The following is a 10,341-nucleotide window of genomic DNA, read 5'->3' on the forward strand; positions in this document are numbered from 1 at the left end:
TGGGAAGTTGCAAGAAGACATGAGGGGTGGAAAAGCGCTAGCACTTCCCCAGGAAGAAGCATGGCAAAAAGGCATAGGAGAAAACGGGATCTGGAGATTCAGTCGTAAGAGAACCAGTACAGGTGTCTCAGTGAGGAGAGCTGAACGTGTCTCTGCAGGGGGAATACAGCAGATTACAGCTACAACAGTTTTCTACACAAGGTTAAGACAACAGAGGGAGGGAGGAGGGTGAAAAAGATTTTTTTTGCTGAGACATGATATAGATGAGAATTTTTTGTAATCTCAACAGCAGAAAAAAACAAGAGGAAAGAACTGGATTTTAGGAGTGTCAGAGAGGGGGAAAGAGGGCAACTTGTCACTGCCTGGGCCTGGGAGAGGAGAGAGATGACATCACAGATTTATATGATGGGGAATTACAAGAAGATGGCAGCAACCCAGGCACACTGTTGAAAAACTCCTCTGTTGCCTCATGCCTTCTGCTGGAGATGGAGATGGAGCTCTGGCAATAGCTTTGGCTGGAAACCGTGCTGGAAAACCACAAAGCTTTTCGCTCTTTGCAGCAAGAGTAGTTTGCGAACTGTGTCACCCTCAGGTCAGGAGATACTGGGAGCAGAGGAAGGCATGTACAAAAGGCAAACTTTGGGAGGCAGAAGGCTCTGTCTGCACCTGACATTGTGTTGTTATTAACCAGAATAGCTATAAAGCCAAATTCTAGGAACAGGCCAGCTTTGAGCTTATGTGTCAGTATATGTATACACTTATAGGCTTTGTTGCTTTTTTGTAGGCTTTGTCTGGAGCAAAGGAGAGGGCTAGTGGTGCCAGGAAGCTGTAGTGTTCCCTGCACTGCTAAGGGAACAAAGTATTAACCAGGAAAAAACGGCTAGAAAGTCAGAGTTATTATTCTGTGTCTTTCAGAGGCTTCATTACAATATCAGCATCTTGCTTCTTCCAGATGTGCTGAGCAATTCTGGTTCCTGTGAAAGTTCAAGGCAGGAGCAGACATTTAGATGCTTTGAAAATTATGAAATATCATATTCTCATGTGAGCTCGGTCCTTAAATACCATATGGACATAACTGCCCTATGCTTCTTGACTCTGAAAATCAATGAAATATAACTATCATAGGCAGTTTAGACACAGCCTCTTTGTCTCAGCTCATGCTTTGGCAAAATTCAGGTACCCTGTTCACATAGTGGGTATGATAGGGCATAAAGCTGTCATACCTGATGCAAGAGGCATTGAAAAACTAAAAAATAGTGAGAAAAAAGAAAAATGGCAGGGGGAGGTCCTGACGAAAAAGTGTGTAAGAAAAGTAGAATGAGCGGGGGAAAAAAAGTCCTACTGTCTTCCAAATTGCCTGTAAAGGGATGGAGAAGAGGGGTAGATAAGAGGCAATATGATGCCAGCAGTATCTTGTTGCTTTCCGCAATGCACTTTTCACTCTCCGTGAAGATCCCTGCAACACTGACCCTGCAGCAGGCAGGGTGGGTGGCAGCAGCCACGGCAGTGCTGAAGCCTGCTGCAGGCAGGCAGGGCAGAGCACCGGGGCCAGCCTCGGATTCGGGCTTTGCCTGCTCGCTGCTGCATGAACAGCGCTTTCCAACTGGACTTAGACTCAGAAACTAATTCACTCTCACGGGTTCATTACATTATGTGGTTGCTTATCAAAAACAGTCAACAAACCCAGCCAGCATTCCTTGTGTTATATCATGATTGCAGGAAAAAATAGACAAAGATGTGTTATACTGGGCACAGTGGGGGTCTGGATGTTCTCTTCCAGGCACACTTTTCTGCTTTTAGGGCTTTGCTTTAGGTTTCAGATGTCCTTTCTATAGAGAGAAACTGTAGTCCCATTCCTGAGGCTTTTGGGTATCCAGATTTCTCTCTTGCATTTTGGTCACTGGCTGTGCTCCTCGGGGGCCATTTCATCATGTTGTAAGGTAAGACAAAGCTGTGACCCAGATTCTGGTCTCTTGGGTGCTGTGGCTCAGCTGCATATACTAATGTTGCTTGGGGTTTCACTATTTGCACCCTTCCTACTGTTCTTGTAAATTTGATTTCCCACTGCAACACATAAAGAGCAACAATTCATGCTCTGAGGCATCATCGCTCACCTCTTTGTCCTCATCCATGAGAAAATGTCCCTTTTAAAAGCACCTTGCTTCTATGTATTTGTACTTTGTTCTATTTTATATTATTTAATATGTTCATTTAATGTTTTCTGTGATTCTTTCTGTAAGACCATAGATGAACACAGAGCACTAAACAGAGCTTCCCAGGACAATAAAAACTAAGGGTCAAATGAAGAAAGAAAACATCACTTCAAGGTAGGCCTATAAAATCTAGTATTCCTGCATTTCAGGGGCAGTGCAGGCGTCTGCAGTACGAATTTCCGAGTAACAGCTGGTTGCCATGTCCTACAAACACTTCTCCTGAGGAAAGCACATATTGTTAGGCGTTTTAAGGCCAGTGCTGGCTAAGGAGAATCAGCCCAAGAGGCAGTAGCAGAGGATCACGGGAATCCTGAGCGCAGAACGCCAAATAACAATAGGTTATGTTCGTGTGTTGGTCTGCATTTTTCACTGGCTCCTTATATGTTTTTGTAAAACAGGTTTGAGCAAAGTTCAAAGATGGTCTTTGTCCTTCTCCAGTCGTTTACTCGGGGCAAGCAACTGGAATTACATATACTTCGTACTTGTCAACATAGAGGACAAATTCCTGCCTGCACCTTTTCCGGTTACCTGAGAGCCAGGGAGAGCGAAACAAGCCAAATGCCAAGCACAGCGCTTGAACAGAGGCCCCATCTTTGTGGTCAACAGACTCCAATTTGTGGTCAAATTATTTATTGTCATGAGAGCTAATAATGCTGAAGAGGAAATAACACAGTGTTGAGCCCTCTGGTTATATTTAAAAGGTATAAAGGATTTTAAAGGTTTCTGAAGTGTTTTCTAAAGAAATCACTTAACCCATCACAGAAATGTAGCAATCTCGGTGCTAGAACACCACAGCTGGGAAATAATAGCTTATTGCTTTATTCGGTGTTTGGAAGGGGCATATGACCAGCTGATCCCATTTCAGCAAACCATCTTCTATGAAAAGCTTGCGTCTATTTGTTGTTTCTTTCATAATGGCAGCAGAGAGGCTTCCAAGTGTGTGCATCTGGCCCACGCTAATATTTAAAAAAGTTTTAAGGTTTCTGCCTGCCACTTTTATGTGTGAAATCCCTTTCTACATACAACTCAAGAATATTTTTTCAAATATTTTTGTTATAATTCAGGTGGTCATAGCACTGGGAGCATTCAGAAGGATCCGGCTCACTGGAGTGAATCACGCGGGAGGGGTCGAATTCAACCCTTGGCACGCTTCAACAGCCTAGGCCGTGCCAAGCTTTCTTCTCCTTTTCCTCCTTGGAGCTGCCCCATGCTTGTGCATTAAAAGAAAACTGCAGCCACATTACTGAGGCCAGCAGCATGAAAGTACAGTGAGAGAAGCACTCGTCACCATGAATAAACACTGAAATGCATTTTTTTAAAAGTTGCTAATTCCACTTGGCATTTCTGAGCCCAGCGTTGGAAACATCCATCTTCTTAAAAAGTGATGTAATTTGTGACACTAGTAGTATTAGAAGAGACTGCAAATGAGTTTTCAACCTGCTTTAATAGTGATTTAACAACCAGGAAAGTAATCAATATTTTAGGGATAAATTTTCTGCTGTGCCTTCAGCAGACTCCATTTGTGCCCATACAGAGCTGTGTCCATGGATCTCCAGGTAAAAATACCTGAGTGCATATGTCAAAAATGTACATGTGAAATATTATACCTGCAACACTTAGTGCCCAACATGGAGTTTATATTCAGACCTGAATTAAAAATCCCTTTCCCCAGTCTGTGATAAACGCAATCCTATCTCTTTCTCTGATGAGTTTGTAAATAAGTCTTTATACTTTTTTGTTATTATATACTTTTGTGTTTAAAAACAGCAAAAAATCTGAGGCTTTTTTGATATATATATAATATCTAGTAAAGGTAATATCATTTCATTTACTGATGGACTTGGATGACATTTGGATTTCACATTTGTCACAAAATGAGACTATGACATTATAAACTGCTTAGACAATTGATGTGCAGATACGTCAAAAAATGGATAATCCAAACTGGTTAGTTTGAGAAGGAAAATGCAAAAAGCTCAGTTTTCTTCCATTTTTAATGCTGACTCATTCCATGACTATGCCACTAAAAGTGGAAGCATTTGATTTTTTTTTTTTTCTGAGTGAATTGTTCTTATGCAATTTTATTCCTACATAAGCAATAATTTTATAAGGTTATGTAATCATAGGCAAAGCTTCTGGAAATAGCACATGCAAGTATGGCATCTATGTCTTCCTTCTCAGGAGAAATAGATCAATATTTTCTGAAGTAAGTAGTAATTAGATTATCTGGATTATCTAGGAATTAGAATACCTATCTAATGGGGCATCATTTGTTTTCCTGAAGAGTAGATACTCTGAACTTTCCAAACCCAAGTCACTCAAAATCACAACTCCCTTCAAAAGTCTTGGTCCTGCAGCAAATTTCTATGTATGACCTCGTTTTCCTAAGGGGTTTTTTTAATATCACCTGTAGCGCTGCAGGATTTAACCCAAGACTGTGAAAACCAAATTACTGATGAACAATTTTTCCATCTCTTTCTCAAAATTAAAATCCTTGTGTGTATTATACCAGCAAGAGTAATAGTTACGTTTTCATTGTAGAGTACACATGATAAGCGCATGCCTTTGGAGACTGATGCTGAGCTGACCTGGGCCTGAATGGGCCCCTTCTTAGTGGCAAGGCAGCTGGATTACACTACACAAGAGCTCCTCTGAACTTTAGTTCAAAACTTGGTGCCCTATACAATAAAGTGTAAAAGGAATCCCTCTTTTGCTTTTTTTTTTTTTTTTCCAGAGGTGATAAAATACAACTGGGGAAGCCAAGCCCGCACGAGCTTGTGCTGGGGCACCTCAGCATGCTGGGTACCTGCAGTGGCCTGGGAAGGCACAGGGCCAGCGGCACAGCTGCTGGGGAGCTGCCGAAGGTGGTGCCTTCAGATGTGGAGTGGAAATCCATTCCCATTGATGCTCAGAAATCAGGCCATGCCCTGCTAGTCATTCAAAATATTACTGACTTGGGGAACTTGTGTGCCCGTATGTGCCAGTGTGTGAGCTGGTAACTGAGAGAGTCTGTACTTCCATCCCTGATACAAAGTTCCAGCCCAATACTTCCAGCCTAACTTAAATTTGGAAACCTGTGAAGTAGAGCAAATGTTTTCTTGTGTGTTTTGCAGAGAGACCCTTGTGGGAAGCACAAAGGATTAGGCAGGATGCTGAGGGTATGAAGACAAATGTTTCAGTAACTCTCCTGAGTCAGTTTCCAGCTATTTAAGCCAGTGTCTGCTTGCACCCTTGCAAAGAAAAGCCTTCAAAACTGGAAGCAGGCAGTGGCCCTTGTTGCCAGCAGAGAGGTTACTGGGGCTGCTGGGAGGTGTGCATGGCCCCAGTGCATTTCAGCTGGCTGCAGCATGGTGCTGCTGCCCCACTGCCCTGGCCACCCTCAGATAGGAGCACTTGGATGGGAGACTCCTCGGGAATACTTGGGCACCAGGATGCTGAGGAAGCCTCAGCTTCCCATTGAGGGGAGCGATGCCAGGCCGAGGCTATGCAAGCCCCACATGGAAAGGAGAGGCCAGATGAAAACCCTCTTGGTGCTCCACGCTGGGCTGGAGGGGGTAACCTAACACTGTGGTATGATATTTAAATCAGCTACTGTTGGTGAAGTCTTATTTGTCCTCCAAGAGCCCAAGAAGTTATATTGAAATAAATCTGACAAAAACATTTTGCCAGAGCAGGTTTCCACAGGAAAATATTACCTCTGTGAGTTGGCATCTTCCCACAAAATATGCCTTGATGGTCCTCACTAGCCTTCCTGCTTCATTTTCTGGCTGTGTGAACCCACAGCCTCCCAGAGCTACTCATTTCCCTCTGTTTCCTCAGTCTACCAAGGGAAAGATCTGCAAAGCACTTTGCCAAACTCTGAGTTTTAAAAAATTTCTCTACTGAAAGGAGCAAAATAATAAAATCCCCTACCCTTACCTCAGCAAGCACCCTGCTTTTGGAATTTTCATTCTTATTTGGAATAAAAAGTGTTTTAAATATGTTAACATCCCTGAATGATTTTTTTTTTTTTTTTGCCAACTCAGGCAAATGGGGATATTTTAGATGTCACGATTCTTAACGATATCTCTATCATGCATATGTCTTGGAAAGGAAGAGTATCATGTCACACAGATCTAGGGGTTCACTGAAGGGCAGAGAACACTGAGGAGAGGAGAAGGACACTGGACTATGCAAACAGACCATTAATTATGGACTGCAAGGTTGGGGACGGACTTTCCATAGTCTGACTTGGTGGAAGGTGTGCTCAGCCTTTGAAAGCCTAAGTACTGGAGCTGGGGGTGACGAATGGTTTAACGATTACAGGACGGTACACCACGTCTCAGTCCTTGGCCTGACTGGACTCCTGACGTGTTGTATAACTGTAAGCAAATTCTTTAACTGTTCCAGTCCAAATCTTGCCATCTGCATCCAGGCAAAACTGCCATTGTAATAAAATTCTGTCTTGCTGATTGTTTTATGAGTAAGCACAATACTGCTGTTTCCTTTCTCTCGCGCATGGCAAGTTCTCCTGGCATCAGAGTCCCTTGAGGGACAAAGGCTGAATGTGGCATGTTTTGATGACAGGTTCAGATCGAAACCAGATCTGAATATCAGAGTATAGCAGTAGCGACCCACTTTCACTCTTTATTTCCTCCTTTCGTCCATGATTCTCAAAAATCACTTGCCTCCAGCATTGTCACTTCTTTAACTCCCAGCCCAGAAGATCTGCTGTGCCAAAGCACCCCATGACTCAGAGAGATCCAAAAAGCCTGAGCTTAGCAGCATGCCTACTGAACTGAGACAAATAAGATGAGCAGGTCAGTCTGACGAGCTAATCAGAACTCTCCTCTAGGAAAGATTATGCTTCCAGGACATACTCCACATATTGCAGAAAGCATGTGGAGTAGAGCCAAGGCAGAGGCACCAACTCCAGCACAACCCATGTCCTCTCAGTCCTGCAGATCCTCAAGGACATTTTGTCTTTTGACCTAACATTCAGAACCCTTAAAAGTACAAAATCTTCTCCCTTGCCTTCCTTCTTAGCAGAGGAGTGCTTCTTATCCAATCAATTTATCTATTTTATTTTGTTCAAACATGAGAGATTCTGCAGCTCCTGAAAAAATGTCTCCAGGTGACTAAGACGAAGTTGGTACAGAACAGACCATCTGAGATTCCTCACATTTCCTCCCTGTGAGCCCTTAAGGCCCCTGTTTCTGCACTTAATGAATCTTGGAAGGTTGCTTAGCTATGGCAATAGGACTGAAGTTATTAAATCATTTTTCTGTCTCAGACAGGAAGAAAAACATGTGACAGAAGACCTGAAGATGGTAGTTCTTGAGTCTACACAGCTTCATGAGCATAGTTTCAACTTCACATCCACTGATATGGCTGGAGGCAAATATCTTCAAATCTGCAACTCATTGTCACTTTAATTTTATGTTTCTTTTTCTTTAGATACCCTACTGCACCTTTCTCAGTCCTGCAAGCACAACAGAAGAGCTCTGCTGAAGGAGTAAATAAACCATTGATTTACAAGCCCATCTTTTCTGTTGTGAGCTCCTCTTATCTAGACTTATTGTTTACTAGTGGCCTTGTTTGAATATCACAAATATAGGAAATTGGCTAAATGTCACTCTGGGATTGACCCACTATTCACACATAGCAGTAGTCATGTCCATTCCATGCACAGTTTAACCTTCAGTGGCTTTGGAAGAACGACAGATAACCGACAAACTGGAGCCCCTCTCTACTGCAGTGTGTACAGATCCACAGCTCTAGCTCCTTCCAACTTACAAATTTAAAAGCCCCTTTAAAAACAAAAAAATCACACAGCTTTTCCGAGAAAAGCCATTAAATGAGGTGGCAACATTTTGTTTTGCTTTGTTTCCCCTATGTTTTGTTTAGGACAATTAGTGCTCGCTAAATCTCCATTTCAGGATTTTGAATATTGATATTTTGCTTTAGGTCACAAGTGAAACAGCCTTTCTCTAGTTCCATTCTTCTTTATAATATTTACATTGGACAGGAATAGGAAGAATTTGCAAATCAATACAGACATGCTAAGGGAAGTTCTGTAAGAAAAATAATGCAGTTCTTATCTGCAATGTGCCTTTTTAATAAGACACACCTACCACTGTTTTTCACTTCTTGTAGCACCAAATTCACAGGCAGGTTTAATGTTGAAAATAAATAAGCTGTGTGTGTGTGTGTGTGTGTGTGTGGTAGATACTGGGGCAGATCGTCAGCTGGTGTAAATCAGCCTAGGTCCATTGACTTTAGTGGAACCATGCCAACTTACCCCAGCTGAGAATCTGATTATTGTTTTGCAAGTTCTTGCATTAAAGATAAGCATTCACATTCTGCTCTGTTAGACTGGTGTAAGTGGGAGCAACTTCAGTGAAGTCTCTGGAGTCCTGCTAGATTTACATTACCTGGAGAGCAGAATTTAGTTCAAAATCTTACTGACTGTTAAAGCAGTTTTTACCTCTGCCACATTTAATATATCTCCTTTTCCTTAAAAAAAAGGAAAAAGAAAAAGCAAGGAAATATCAAGCTGTCATGGAAATTCTCAACCAAATCTTTTTTCTCTGATTCTGATTTCCAGGCTTTGTGCAAATAGTTTATTTGATTTGACACCTCCTGCACAAAAGGTTGCCCCTTCTGTTCTATCAAGGCTGGTATCAAGAAGAGAGAGAAAAAAAATGCACAGCTGGTAATACAGAGAACCCAAAAATATACAAAGATGTACCAGAGGGAATAGTCATCAACATAAAGTGAACAAGCACCCAGACTATTGATTACATGCTGCTCACAGAACACTAGGCATTTCTGCCAACTTCTTTCCACTCTTACACTGAGCTGCAGACAGCATGTTGTACTTTGCATCATCAGTTTTGATGAATAATGCACTGATAAACACTGCAGCCAATATTCTGGAGGAGCTGAGAAGCCAGATGTCATCTGGACCTCCGATAGTTTTAACCCTGGGTCTCTGACAGACACTGAAATAAACACTAGACATGCACCACGGAATGGGCAATTCCTAAGTGCAAGGTGAGGGACGACATTATACTGGCAGGCATATGAAAAATGAATGGACGTTGTAATTCTTTCACAAACAACTTCAAGAGGTGCTGAAATGGTAAGAAAGTACCCTGGCACTAGCTGTTCATTGGAAATATCTGCCAGGTGCATATCACGGTTTAGGTGGGGACGCTCAAACAAAAGAAGCCCTGCTGGCTGCCTCGGCTCAGACCTGCAAGGTGTTGCCCCTCTCCATTTTGAGAGAAGTGACTGGAGGGCTCAGCACACTCAGCACCGTGCAGCATAGGGACCCCTTTTCGGAAGAAGGGAGGCATCCTTCCTGTGGCTGTGGTTTTGATGTATTAGGATGGCAATCAGCTGGGCATCTCAGTGATATACAAGACCCTTTCTCCTCACGTGCAGCACTGTGTAGCAATGCTTCTCAAGGCTTTAAATGTCATTTGGTATTTATCTTATATGTATCCTCAACAGTGAGGCCTGTTTTTTTTTTTAAGCAATCTGCTGGTGGGCCCCCTAGGTCTCCCCGCTGCTACGGCCAGTGCTTAGGGGATCTCAAGGCCTGCGTGGGTTTCCAAAGTGAGCACATTTCAGTGAGTCCTAGCAGCATGTGCTACCTTTTAAAATCTCAAAAGTCTTAGCAACATCATCAGTGAGATTATACAGCCTTGGAAGTCAGCTACTCTCCCCACCCCTCTCAGTAATCCAAGGTCTCAGCATGCCATGCAAGAGACTAAAACTTACTTTTTTAATAAAGAAGGGAAAGACTCTACCTTCCCCAGGATTACAGTGTAAAGGGCTCATTGCTAACTCAAAATTCTGTTTAAGGAAGATCTGCTTACATAAAAAGCCAAATTAGGCTCGCAAAAGCTCAGCGTATGTCTAAGCAATGGAAGAGTAGTTTCTCTCTGCTGGCACGGCAGCATTGCTAGGGTCAGGAAGCCCCCTCATGGTTTGCTCACCAGGAGGAGGCTTGTATTATTTGAAGCATCCTAAATGTTCTGCTTTATTTTACCCAAGAGAACTGCATACAGAAAAGGATACATATGGCTTAAATATCTGGGAGAGTGTCTTCCCTTTATTTACTTCCTCCACTTTCTTTTGC

This window comes from Dromaius novaehollandiae, chromosome 2 (genome assembly GCF_036370855.1).
Source record: "Dromaius novaehollandiae isolate bDroNov1 chromosome 2, bDroNov1.hap1, whole genome shotgun sequence".
In the NCBI taxonomy this organism is placed as follows: domain Eukaryota; kingdom Metazoa; phylum Chordata; class Aves; order Casuariiformes; family Dromaiidae; genus Dromaius; species Dromaius novaehollandiae.